This window comes from Oryctolagus cuniculus, chromosome 8 (assembly GCF_964237555.1).
Source record: "Oryctolagus cuniculus chromosome 8, mOryCun1.1, whole genome shotgun sequence".
Lineage (NCBI taxonomy): Eukaryota > Metazoa > Chordata > Mammalia > Lagomorpha > Leporidae > Oryctolagus > Oryctolagus cuniculus.
The window spans coordinates 12,598,307-12,612,537 of NC_091439.1; positions in this window are offsets into that span (position 1 = coordinate 12,598,307).

Below are 14,231 nucleotides of genomic sequence, written 5' to 3' on the forward strand. Positions count from 1 at the left end.
GTTTTGCAATCATTGCTGAGTTGCTTTGTAAATATTTTCTAAAATTTTAGGATCATTTTGAGTTCTTAATAAATATGACAAATTTAATAAAGATTACAACCATGGAGGTTTTTATTTCTTTGAGTTTGCAAAAATAATCCCATTGACTGACCAGTGAGAATGTTCTCTTTCTGCTTCTTCCCAAACTTTCCAAACTGTTAACATTTATATCCAAGCGGACACAGCCTGGGAGGAATTTACTAATGAAAAGCCTGTTCACCTCTTCTGCACCAACACTGACAGCTTCTGCTGCTTTTCTCCAGTCATTAAGTCATTAGGTCGGTTCTTATTTTCATTGCAAAGGTGACTCCAGCAGGAAATTTGGACCTTGAGACAACTAGAGGCAAAATATGTTCAGAATCTTCTTGCTGCTACTAGGTGGGAAAAACCTATGCTGGGCTGCCCATCTCAGAGGCATTCTCATTTGCATCCCAGAATCGCACCAAGTCTCAGGCCTAAGGACCTTGCTAGCTCTGATTGCTAAGGAGGAAAAAAATTAGATCATTAAATAGCAAGGGAAGACTGGAGAGATTTCTAAAATTAAACACTAATTAGATGCACTTTTTTAAACAAATGCTTAGTTCCTTGTTTTTTCCCTTCAGTGCTAATTTATGGTGTTCCTGCCTGTTATTAATGAACACTTTCTGGGGTTGGCATTGTGACACAGCAGGTAAAACTGCTGCCTGCAGCCCCTGTATCTCATACAGATGCCAGTTCAAGTCCTGGCTGCTGCTCTTCCAATCCAGCTCCCTGCTAATGTGCCTGGGAAAAGCAGCAGAAGATGGCCCAAGTTCTGGGGCCCCTAACACCCATGTAGGAGACCCGGAGGAAGCTCCTGGTTCCTGGCTTCTGCCTGGCCCAGTCCCAACCATTGCAGCCATCTAGGGAGTGAATCAGCAGATGGAAGATCTCTCTTGCTTGCTCTCTCTCTTTCTCTCCTCCTCTCTCTATAACTCTTTCAAACAATAAGTAAATCTTAATAATTAAACTCTTTCCACCACTGATAACTCCTGAAACATTTTAAAATGAATTATCTCAACACATCTAGGAGGAATGCCAAGTTTAAAGATTAACAAGAAAACAATCGGAACAGGAGAAAAGCTTACTGCCTGACCTGCATACCCTCTTCTAGTTTTTTTGTTGTGATGTTGCAAACTCACACAAACACAGCAATTTATTTATTTATTTTTTATTTTTTTATCTTTGACAGGCAGAGTGGACAGTGAGAGAGAGAGACAGAGAGAAAGGTCTTCCTTTGCCGTTGGGTCACCCTCCAATGGCCGCCACGGCAGCGCGCTGTGGCCGGAGCACCGCGCTGATCCGAAGCCAGGAACCAGGTGCTTCTCCTGGTCTCCCATGGGGTGCAGGTCCAAAGCATTTGGGCCATCCTCCACTGCACTCCCGGGCCATAGCAGAGAGCTGGCCTGGAAGAGGGGCAACCAGGACAGAATCCGGCGCCCCGACCGGGACTAGAACCCGGTGTGGCGGCGCCGCAGGCGGAGGATTAGCCTATTGAGCCGCGGCGCCGACCACAAACACAGCAATTTAAACAACACAAACTCATTTCATTACTGTGTCTGTAGACCAGGAGTCCAGTACTCCCAAATCAAGCCGAGAGAGAGAGAGAGAGAGAGAGAGAGAGAAAGAGAAAGGGAGGGAGGGGGCGAGAGAGAGAGAAACATGCTGGTTCATTCCCCAAATAGCCACAAGGGCTGGGGTTAGTCCAGGCTGAAGCTTGGAGTCCAGAACCCCATCCGGGTCTCCCAAATGAGTGGCAGGGGTCCAAGTACTTGGGCCATCTTCCAAAGCTTTCCCAGGTGCATTAGTGGGAAGTTGGATCAGAAGTGGAGCAGCCAGGACTTGAACCTGTGCTTCCATGGGGTGCTAGATGAACCCACTGTGCCACAACCCCAGCTGCAGGGCTGCAATCTCGGATGAGGCTTGGGCTTCTCTTCCAAGTTCATGTGGTTGCTGGAAGAATCCAGTGCCTTGCTATTCCCTTGGAACTTGAATTGCTACTATCTCCTTGCTGGTTTCAACCATGGTTAGTCTCTGCCCATAAAGATCCCCTTGCATCCCATCACCGGGTCTTCTCAGCACGTGGCAGCTCCACTGTTCACAGCGCTGTCCCCGGGCGGCTGTGATGGAGTCTTAGATAGAGTGATGGGAGTGGGTGTCTTGGCACCTTTGGCTGTTCCGCATCAACTAACGCAGGGAGCCACAGTCCCGCCACCTCCCCAGGCCCCACACACTCATGCGGAGAAGCTTGCATGGAGCATACATCTATCTGAGTGTGGGAATTGAGAGGGCCAGCCAAGGAGTCCACCCTCCGCAGAAAGCACGTAGCAAGGGCCCGAATTCAGGTCTCAGGCACCCATCAGAGGACCTCCATACACTCCCGTCACACCCACTTCCTCCGGGGGAAGCCCTCAGCAACCACAGCCAGCACCCTCTCCTCCCAGAAAGGATGGGGTTTGAAGCCCATGCAGCGCCTGTGGGCTGGGCAGCTGGACCTTGGCTGGCATCCGCGGGAGCTGACTCCGCAAGGTCTCCCAGGTGTCAGGAGTGGCCTGGCTGATGGCGACACTCTCCCGGGGAAGCCAGCAGCATTCCTTCTGAGCTGGACACAGACTCAGAGAGGCCTGTCTGCTTGCGGCTGCCCAGGCCCGCTGTGGACAAGGCCGTCTTCTGCTTCTTCACTTCTTAGTCTTTCCAGTAACTCTCTTCAGAAGACGGCATCCCTGGCCGGCGCTGCAGCTCACTAGGCTAATCCTCCGCCTGCGGCGCTGGCACACCAGGTTCTAGTCCTGGTTGGGGCGCCGGATTCTGTCCCGGTTGCCCCTCTTCCAGGCCAGCTCTCTGCTGTGGCCCGGGAGTGCAGTGGAGGATGGCCCAAGTGCTTGGGCCCTGCACCCGCATGGGAGACCAGGAGAAGCACCTGGCTCCTGCCATCGGATCAGCGCAGCACGCCGGCCGCGGCGGCCATTCGAGGGTGAACCAACGGCAAAGGAAGACCTTTCTCTCTGTCTTTCTCTCTCACTGTCCACTCTGCCTGTCAAAAAAAAAAAAAAAAAAAAAAAAAAAAGGCATCCTGACTCCCTCGATTTCCAATCATTGCTCAAATGTTTCTTTCCCCATGTGCAACAAGTCCCAATGCTCTTGTGACATGGCCCCGTCACCTGGGACTGTCCTCCTGTGCAGGTCACCACTGGCTGTCCTACCTGCTTCCTCTCTCCCTCCGTGCACACAAGGCTGACCCGGGTTTCCAAGCCTTGGCTTCCTAGCTGAGCTCTCCACAATGGAGCTACGGGGAGGTGGGCGGCTTCCCACCATCCAAACCATCCATGCTTGCTTCTCCATGCTCTCTCCCGACTTTGCAGATGATGAGGAGGTTTTGGGGGTGAAGCAGCCACAGATGGGAGGAGCCTGGGAGGAGAGCTGCTCCCCCAACCCTGAGCTCCCTCTCCGGACGGCCGCATGAGAAAGAGACAATTCTCTACGCTATCCCCATTTCAATCAATTAGTTATCTTTGCTAATGACGCTAACTTCCTCCTCCTGCTTACCCGGCTCCTCACCCAGGGACCCGCACAGAGCAAACAAGTGGTCAGAGAAGGCACACGTGGGTGTCTGTCCAAGAATCCTGCCTTCATTCCTTCATTTTCTTCTTACAACTCAACAGAGTTTCATCCCAGCAAACAATGACTATCTCCGAATCTTTAGTGTTGGCACGGAATGTTCTGGCTATTGACCACAGACAATCTTGATATGATGTTGAGTTTCTTGTCCAATTGCATCATGAGAAAGTCATTTGCCATTTCTTATTAATAACAGTAACAATATGATGTCAGTGATCTAACTTCTCAAGTGACTAACATGGGCCAGCCCTCCCCCTCCAACACACACACACACACACACACACACACACAGGGATACTTCAGAAAGTTTGTAGAAAAATGGAATTAAACTCTACCTCTCAAATAAATAAATAAAATATTTTTTTAAAAAGATACGTTTATTTTGGAGGCAAATCATGCTTTAAACCAGGCACAGTTTTTCCCTAATAGGAATTTTCCACGATCTCTGTGAAGATACCTTGTATAATCCCTAAACAGCAAACCTGCCGTGTTGGTGCTGTCGATGAGAACCGAGACTCCGCAGGTAGGGAACTGAGGCTGGGGAGTGGCAGAGGCCACTTCAGGCCCGGGGCTCTCCCACCTCTCTGTGCACACTTCCTGTCTACTGCTATCCCCACTTCAAGGTTTCCCTGCCACGGAGCCATCTGCCCTCTTCCCCAGGACGAGTGACACAGGCACCGCCAGCCCATATGGCACCTTCCTATGAGTTAGAACGAGGCACACCTTCATTAACAAGACAACCTTGATGCCATCTGCCAGAAATGTATTGCAATAAATACACACGTCTCCTATGTCTGCAATGTCCGTGGTGGGGTTGCTTGGAACGTTCAGTGTGCAACCTACACAACTGTGCAGAGCTGGCAAAGAATGTCAAATTGTCATGTAGGGTCTGGTCCAAATTTTAAAATTAAAATGATTGCTCCAGACTGCTGGGTAGAGTTTTTTTTTTTGTTTTTTTTTTTTTTGTTAGGAGCTTGGTGGTTCTAAGCCTCCGTGTTCTGATCAAAACCCGGTTCTGGATGATGTAAGGAAGACGGGGGTCCCTGGTATGCTCGCTGGCGCCCATTGCTTTGACTCTGACCGCTGATTCCTCAGGAACAGCTGCCCGATCCTGTAGTTCTTTTCACTTCTCCCCCAGAGGCAGTGGTTCTGAGGGTTGGAACCTCAGGCAAGTGCAGAAGGCACCTAGTGCAGGGCCGTGGCAGAGTTGGGGGCAGCAGAGCGGAGTTGGTGTGGCCACAGCACCCTTTCAGGGATTTCTGTTGGTCTGGAGGTCACAGCCTGCAGTCTGGAAAGAGAAGTGGAGAGGCCCTGGGTTCACGGGAGCATCCTGCGTCAGTCATACAGAAATTCGCTCTGCCTACAAAGGGTCTTCAACAAGTCCGTGGGGAATGTGTATTATGAAAAAACTACACAAGGCTTCCAATTTTATTTCTTTTTTTTTTAATTTATTTTCCAGTTAGAGTTATAGACAGTGAGAGAGAGAGAGACAGAGAGAAAGGTCTTCCTTCCATTGGTTCACCCCCCAAATGGCTGCCACGGCCGGCGCTACGCCAATCCAAAGCCAGGAGCCAGGTGCTTCCTCCTGGTCTCCCATGTGGGTGCAGGGCCCAAGCACCTGGGCCATCCTCCACTGCCTTCCCGGGCCACAGCAGAGAGCTGGACTGGAAGAGGAGCAACCGGGACTAGAACCAGCGCCCATTTGGGATGCCAGCGCCGCAGGCGGAGGATTAACCTAGTGAGCCACGGCGCTGGCCCCACAATTCTATTTCATGCCAAAATAAACTCATCTTTTAACTCCATTTTCCATGAACTTTATGAAGTACCCTCAAAGGAGGTAGAGCCTGAGAAGAGAGGATAAAACGAACATGGTGGGGTCCGCGTTGTGGCACAGTGGCTGGAGCTGCTGCTTGCAGCACCGCTATCCCGTCTCAGAATACGGTCCAGTCCCAGCTTCTCCGCTTCCGATCCAGCTTCCTGCTGATGCGCCCAGGAAGGCAGTGGAGGATGATCCAAGTGCTCAGGCCCCTGTCAGTCACGTGGGAGACCTGGATGGAGCTCCTGACTTCGCCCTGGGCCTGCCCTGGCTTTTGCGGCCACCTGGGGAGTGAACCAGCAGATGGAAGACCTCTCTCTGTCTTGCTCTCCCTTCCTATCTCTCTCTTTCTGCTTCTGTGTTCAAATAAGTAAGTAAATAGGTCTTTTAAAAAAACAAACGAAGGTGGTAACCAGAGGCCTTGAAATGTCCAGGGAGGTGGAATTCCCAGTGGCTGCTGCCTCCGGGAGCGATTCCCAGGGGCTCTGGGCTTTCATTTTGCTGGATGTGGGTTTTCCTGCTCTAGGAAAGCAGCGCTTCCCAGCAGAATGCATTTCTCTGTTGCGGTTTTACCCTTTCTGTCACGTGGAAGGAGGCACCCGGGCTCTGACGTGTGGACGACCACTGGTCACGTGAGGTTTCTAAACCTCCATGAACCTCAGTTTTCTCATCTGTACAATGGGAAAAGTATTAGTTTCTCCTTCACAGGATTGTTGTAAGATCTAACTGAAGGGGCCTGCGCTGTGCTTGATGGGCAGAGGAGCAGATAAAGCTGCGGCCTGCAGTGCCGGCATCCCATATGGGTGCTGATTCGAGTTCCAGCTACCCCTCTGCCCATCCAGCTCTCTGCTATGGCCTGGAAAGCAGTGGAGGATGGCCCAAGTCCTTGGGCCCCTGCACCCACGTGGAAGACCTGGAAAAGAAGCTCCTGGCTGCTGGCTTTGGGTTGGCCCAGCTCTGGCCATTGCGGCCATTTGGGGAATGAACCAGCAGATGGAAGACCTTTCTCTCTGTCTCTCCCACTCTCTGTAATTCTGCCTCTCAAATAAATAAATAAAATCTTAAAAAAAAACCAAGTGAAAAAAAGTGATATAAAATATTTATCTAAGTGCCTGGCATTTGGCAAGCATTCGGTAAACAACAGTAACCTAAAAACAAAGGCTTGGATACCTTTCCCAAGTTTCCCAAGATATTTGAGTCCCAGTCTTGTACCACATAGCAAACCCCTGCCCAAAATTCAGCATCTATGCCCTGAACAATTAATTCTACAGGATTGCAGAACCGCGAGCAAGAATTAATTGTGCATGCGATGTAAATGTTTATGCAAAACTCACTCTGCTCAACCCACACACCTGTGCCGTGCCCTGGTCCTGGCATGGAGTGTGAGCTGCCCTAATAGAACCCAATCTCCCAAGCCTAAGAACTTGACAGTGGAACTACCACAAGGAGGAGGAGTTTAGATGGGGGCGGGTCCCTTGGTATGAAACCGTGCAGGCTCTTGGGCCCCTGGGCTCCAGCAGCTCCCCAGGCCCTCTCCTACACGTGTGCCGTCAGATCGGGATTTCCACAAGGGACCGTGCACCCAGAGAAGGAAGAGCTGAGGTGCCCAGATTGGACCTGAGAGAGGGAGGCGAAGCCTGGATCTGACAGCACCCCTGCCTCCACCCCCTTTCCTCTTCTTTTCTGGGCACCACACAGATGGGAACTTTGAAAGGCTGACTTCCCTTTCAGTGTGAGGCAAGCATAGTTCTACAAACAGCCACTTGTTGAGCCAGAACGAATCTGAGAGCAGTAAGATGAGGTGGAGGGAAGGAAGTTCCACCGCGGAATCACAAGGAGCTCTGAGAGGTCCTGATGTGATTACGCAGGCTGTATGGGGGCCAACCTAGACAACAGTACGTGATGATTCCGGAAAGTTCTGAAACGCCCTCCCCTTCCCCGAAAATCAGCCTGATCCACACCTCTCTTGCAGGCTGCTCTGACCGGAGGGTGGCGGTGCAGCCCGAGGCCGCACAGCCCTGGGAACCTCCCAGGGACCGAGTTTGGGGATCATCAGTGTTGTAGTACTGCTGAAACAAACCCAGCTCCTCTCTCCGTGCCAACGCTTTGCGTTTTTCTCCCTGTCTCGCAGAGAAAGACATTAACGGGAAGGCGCACACTGGCTGGTGAAATCTCAGGGCGTGGGTCGAGTCGATGCCCTGGCCCCATATCATCATACAGGGGTGAACCCGCCCCATTTTCCAGCCAGCCTGCCTTTCTCTGCAGAGGAGGCAGGTCTGGAGTTGAGCCACCTGTTGCCTCCCTCCCTGTGGCTGTGTCCTTGGCCAAGAGCAGCCAAACGGTGGCAGATGCACCTGCATCGCCAGGCCACATGCTGGCTGCCCTGAGAGCTAAGTCAAGAGTTTCCTTCCAGGTTTTGAAGTGCGGCGGCAGAGGAAAGCTCTCTGACGGAACCACAGCGAGTAGGAAAGCCGCCTGCTACGTTGACATATTGTATTACACACCACCCCACCTCTGTGTCATGTCCCGTGATCCGTGCGAGGGTGAGACATTGACTTTTTAAGAAGGAAGAGAGAGCTTGATTTGCAGCTTGAATAAAACTCCTTAGGATATTCCGGTCAATGGGTTTTTGTTGTTATTGTTATTTTCTCTCTCTCTCTTTTTTTTTTTTTTTTTTTTTTTTTTTTTTTTTGCGTGCGGCCTCTTTTGTAGCTTGAATTGGAGGTTCATCTTACAAAGCTTTTATGAAAAATTCTACAATTCTGTAAAAGACAGGGGAAAAAGCAGGGGGATCCTTGCTGGGTCCGGCTGAGTTTTCGTGGCGGTGGCGTGTGTGTCAAGTTTGATGAGGGGATAATGAAGCCGGAGTGAGGCGAGGGCTGACATCCGTGACCCTGCGTGGAGGTCAGGGTCGGGGGATGGAGATGAGCACAGAACTGCTGGGGAGGTGGGGAGAGGGAGAGGGAGGTTGCTAGGCAACTTCCCTGGGCAGAGGACTGAGGTCTGCTGGGGGGAGGTAGAGAGTTGGTGGGGGGAAGGTGCTTTCAAAAGTGCTGTTTTTGGCCATGGGTGTCCACATGTGGCCGGCACAAGTAGACCCGAGAGGCTGGTCACACCTGGTCGGCAGCCGGCAGTACACCTGCAGCGGCTTCTCACATAATAAACAGTCAGGAGGGGTCGAGGGGACAGAGCCCCAGGAGTGTGGCAGCAGCTGGGGTGCAAAATGAAAACCAAAGCTGTTTATTCTCCTGTCTGTACGTGGAAGAGATACTCGTAGGGTCAGTGGTGCCAGGAGTTGAGGTTTAAAAATGCATTCAGGGAGGGCCCAGTGGGTACCAGGCACTGTGTCACATGAGGGAGTAACAGAGGGCTGAGCTAAACATGGTGTCCTGGCGCGTGGGCAGTTTGTGATCCAGCCGAGGCCAGAAGTCTGAAGACGTGTGCACCGCTATGTAGCCACAGTCATAGGGTGCAAGACGCAGCCTAACGGTTCCAGCTTGGACCGTGGCGCCACAGTGCCTGGGTTCGAATCCCAGTCTGCGCATGCGCAGCAACCCGACTTCATCTCTGGTCTGTCAAATGCTCATGGTTCCAGGACTCCGTCCTAGGAGAACTACATGAGTTGACCATTGTGAAGGGCTGAGAAGAACATCTAGCAAATTGTAAGGTGAGCTCAATGAGCTTGAAAGAGGGACCCAGGATCCAAGGCTGGAAGTCAGTGTAATGCCTGCAAAGTCAATGGCGTAGGGGCCTTTTCCCACTGTTCTACAAAGATGAGGCCCAGCCGGGGACCGCCTGGGATGATGAGACCATCCACCTCCCAAAGAATCTTTCATTTTATTTTATTTTATTTTATCTTATTTTATTTTATTTGAAAGACAGGGTTACAGAGAGGGGTAGAGACAGAGAGAGGTCTTCCATCTGCTGGTTCACTCCCCAGATGGCCACAATGGCTAGAGCTGCGCCACTCTGAAGTCAGGAGCCAGGAGCCAGGAGCTTCTTCCAGGTCTCCCACGCAGGTGCAGTGGCCCAAGGACTTGGGCCATCTTCTACTGCTTTCCCAGGCCATAGCAAAGAGCTGGATCAGAAGAGGAGCAGTTAGGATTAGAACCAGCGCCCATATGGGATGCCAGCACTGCAGGCCAGGACTTTAACCCACTGCGCCACAGCACTGGCCCCCCAATGTTTCTATTAAATGCTCCTTCAGTTATCTTACTATCCGGTGCACATTGCGATAAGGCACTCTCTGGGCGGACGGGGTCACTTAGTTACTTTTTCCACCTCCGCTGCATGGCCCAGGGTAGAAGCTCGCCTGAGAGGCTTGGCTGCCAGCTCACTCAGTGTCCTTCCGTCTTTCCTTAACCTGCAGTGAGGAGAGCCGGTGTTGTCAGGGCGCATGCTCTCTGCCATCAGCACAGCACTTCTCCTCCTTCCCTGTTGACAATACCATGACGACCGCCTATGGTTTTTCCTGGAAATTCACCCACGCATCCTGGGAACGTGCACACTAGAAACCTTGAGTTTCTCACCTTCCTGGCCAGGTAAGGAGGTGTGTCACCAGTTGAACAAAAATGAACCTAGCTCTGCAGATCAGCAGGTGACCTTGCCCTCCACCCCCCCTGCAAAGACATCCATGACACTTGATGGGGAGGACCCGGGTCAGCCTCTTGCCACAGATAAGGACCACTCCAGAATGTCAGCTGTCGCCTAGTCGGGGTATTGATGGCTCAGATGCTTTGCAGAAAAAAAGAGACGGGAATGCATAGAAGGGGAGGCAACAGAGTCCTGACTACACATCTCCTCCATGGACCCAGGCTGCCTCATGCCTTCCCCGGGCCATCAGGGCCATTGCTTCAACATCCACATCTCTGAGGACCACACAGACCGAGAGGACTGACTAAGGATTTGCCAGAAGAGAGGAAGCTTGCAGACTACGGAAAAGTCCCAGTTTTCTGCCCCTAAAGTAGTGGTTTGGATCAATGCAGATAAGGTTCTTATCAGTGCAGAGATAGGTTTTTCTTACTGGCTTCCAGGCCCTGGAGTATCTGACTGGGGGTGTGTGCAGGAGTTGCTTGCTCTTTAAATGACTGGTCCCTGCAGTAGGCCATACATTTTGTGTGAAAGTACCGGGGCCTCTTTGGGGAGACGGTGAATGCGGTGCTTGCTCCCTGGGTACAGGCTGTGTCCAGGCCCCGCGTGCTCCGTCGGCATCCCCGTCGTCCTCGCCCATCTGTTCCGCTGGCCCGGGGCCCGCTTGCAAGTTGGTTGGACCCTTGACCTCAGGCACACATCCAAGGTGACATGGGCTTAGATGGACGCCCTGAGTAATGCCGGAGGCGCCATCTGTCCCACAGGAAGACCATCTTCTGTGTCAGCCCTGAAATGCTGGCTCCGTATTTTCATCACAGCTGGGAACTGTGACTTGCCAAAATGCAACATACCTGGCCAGCAAGAAGGGGAGGCGTGTGATTCAGGAGAGAACCGAAAATTCCAGCTAGAAGCTTCGGGCCACAAGAGGCTCTCCTAGAAAAATAAGAACAACAACAAATAATCATCAACAAAATTAGAAAATTGCCCATGAGTAAGGAACTCTCAGAATACCTAGAAAAACCCACAAAGAGTCCTATACCTGTGGAATAAAGAGTTTTGTCCAAAGGGTTAGTCCCCTTAGCCTAGTGATTACAGTGCTGCTTAGAACAGTGGCACCTCACGTCAGAGTCCCTGCGTTGGATTCCTGGCCTCAGCTGGTGACTCCAGCTTCCTGCTAATGCAGACCTTGGCCAACAGTGGTGATGGATCGGGTACTTGGATTCCTGCCACCCTTGGGGGACACCTGGATTGATTTCCTGACTCCTGGCTTTGGCCCTAGCCAAGCTCTAGCCATTTTGAACATTTGGGGGTGAACCAACAGATAGTAGCATTTCTCTCTCTCTCTCTCTCTCTCTCTCTCTCTGCCTCTCAAATGAATAAATATATCAGCTTTGTTAAAAAATATTTTTGTCAAAAGTCACAACTACTCAAAGGATTCCTCAAGTCTTCAACCCCAATGATCTGCACTGAGAACATGTCTCACCTCCCTTCACCTTAGAATATGCCCAGATTTCTCGTAGAGGGATCAGAAATGCCAATATTTCTGTGTGATTTATTTATTTGAAAGCCAGGGTGACAGAGTGAAAGAGAAAGAAAGAAAAAGAAATTTGCCACCCACCGGTTCATTCCCCCAATGCCCACAACAGCCAGATGCAAACCAGGCTAAAGCCAAGGACTCTGTCTCCACCTCCCCCATGGGTGACAGCGGCCCAGGGACTCAGGCCAAGTACTTCCACTGCCTTTCCTGGAGCACTAGCAGGAAGGTGGATTGGAAGCTGAGTAGCCAGTACTTTAGCCAGCATATCAATATGAAATACTAGCATTGCAAACAGTAGCTTAACCCCCTGTACCACAACGACATGGCCCAAGAAGCTCCGGCAAGTTTAAACAAGGCTTGGATGTTGTGGAAGGGAAGCGACTTCCCCCAGAAACCACACCACTGCTTCTCCATCCCTGAAGTGAAAGGGTTTAAAGAAACATTTCTGTGGTGCGATGGTCTACAGGCAGAATTGGAGGCAATTATCAGAAAAGCCACTTTGAAAAGTCCCTAAGCTTGGATTCATTGAGCAGATTCATTGGACCAGATTGGTTGCAAGCAGGGAGCAGCCCGAGTCCTTCCCACAGTCCCCTCCTTGACTGCCCTGTGCCCTTGGTCCTCTGCTCCCCGGGTCACATCCCAGGCAGGCCTCTTCACTACACCCAGACACTAACACCTCCAGGGCCAACTGCTGCAGTCTCTTACCCACATTTCTATTTTTAAGTTTACAGTATTTATTTAAAGTTCCTCTGTTTCCCTCCACTGGGGCCTGCCTTGGATTTGGAAACTGGGGGTGGGGAATAGGAGTGGGGAGAGAAAAGAGGAGCTGGAGAATCGTGATCAGGCCGAAGCTCACTCTCTCCCCAGCTTCCCCTCCAACTCACTGGGGCTGGCTCAAGACTCTCAGGCACAAGCCTGTGACAAAAGGGATCCCAGGGAGGATGTGGAAGAACCTGTGCAGATGTGAAGCAGCATGGTGCTAGCTAGGCTCAGGCTTCTACGGAACCATGGACAGTCAGAGCAAAGAGGGTATAAAATTTGCACACAGAGAAAGGCAAAGCGTGAATTTGAGCCTGAGCAATCCAGCTCCAGAGCCAATGGCACTGAGATTCCATTCCGTTTGATTTCAGCAATGCCTATGCGTTGGCCCTTCTGTACCCCCTGGCAGCAAGCAGTCCCCACACCCACTGCCGGGGCTGCCTGATCACCCTCTATGTTTCTGCTCGGCAGGGCCCCTTAAAAGCAGCCAACAACTGGATCTTCTCAGTGCAATCGAGACTGGGGCTCAGGAGAGCATCACTCTGGGAGCTCAGCTCTTCTTCCTGCTGTGCTGCTGTCAGTGGCCCAACCCGTCTCCAGCCTTTAGATTCCCATCAGGCAAGAGGCCCCAGACCCTACCCTGGCATCTCCAAATGCCCAGGGCCTCAAGCCCCCGAGAAGTCCCCTTCAAACCATCCGCACTTGGCTTCGTGGGAGGGACTTTCCCAGCACCCTGGCAACTGTCTCCAAGGAAATCCTCTCCCCTGATGGTTGCCTGTTCCAGGGGTTTCTCCCATATCCATAGGTGGGCTTGGAGCTCAGGATAACAAAATCTGCTTCACAATTGTTTAGCGTTTCTGGTACCCACTCTTCTCATCCTTTAGGTCCTTGGCCAAAACTCAAAACTCGGAAGGAAGTGAAAAGGCCACCTTCTTTCCTCCTGTTCTACGTGATGGAGACAGCCATCTCCAAAGCAGCTGCTTGCACGTGCCGGAGGTGATCCTCTCCAAAACTAAACTGGCCCCTATGGTCATTGTCCTCCACAGAAACAGAGGGAGGGGGAAAGGGAAGAGAGAAAGTAAAAGAATGAAAACAGAAAGAGACAAACTAGGCTACAGGAAGGGAGAGACACAGAGACAGAGGCAGAGAGGCCAGAACATGCCTTGACATCAGTGATGTAAGTATGATGACAGGAAGCCCTCTGTATGTCTTACATAACAGTCCTGAGCCTCTTTGTGGACTCTGCTAACAACAGCCTTTTTCAAAAGCTCTTATTGTCACCACTTTACAGATAAGGAAACAGATGGGAACGTCAGGGTGGTTCCCACTTGCAGTGGAGCCCACACACAAAGGAGGCAGCTTCCTATTGGGTTGTTATTGAGTTTGCAATAAGAAGACATTTGAAGCATCACGTTGACTTGGCTGCTGGGATCCAGCCCTCTCCTGGCTGCTCCTCAGTCCTCTGGGCTGGTTTTCCCTCATCTTCCCACCCTCCACACACTTCTAAGCTCAGGCCTTGGATATCTCTACCCTTCCTGCTGCCATTAGCCTTGGGGCCATCGCATCTGGACCAGTGGCTTTGAATGTGGTATGTGTATGGGTGACTCCCCCATAGCTCCATCTCAGGTCCAGATCTCTCTACTCCCCAGGGACCAGGAAGCCCAAGCTGAGCTCCTGTTCTGCCTGGAAACCATTTTTTCCAAAGTCACCTTCATGTCAGCAAGTGACAGGTCCATTCTTTCAGTTGCTCCAACAAAGCTCTTGAAAGCATCTTTGATGCCTCTCCTTCCCTTGTGCCCTAAATAGCTCGTCCATCAGGAATCGTGCTGGTCTTGTGCCCTTAGTGTATAAGAA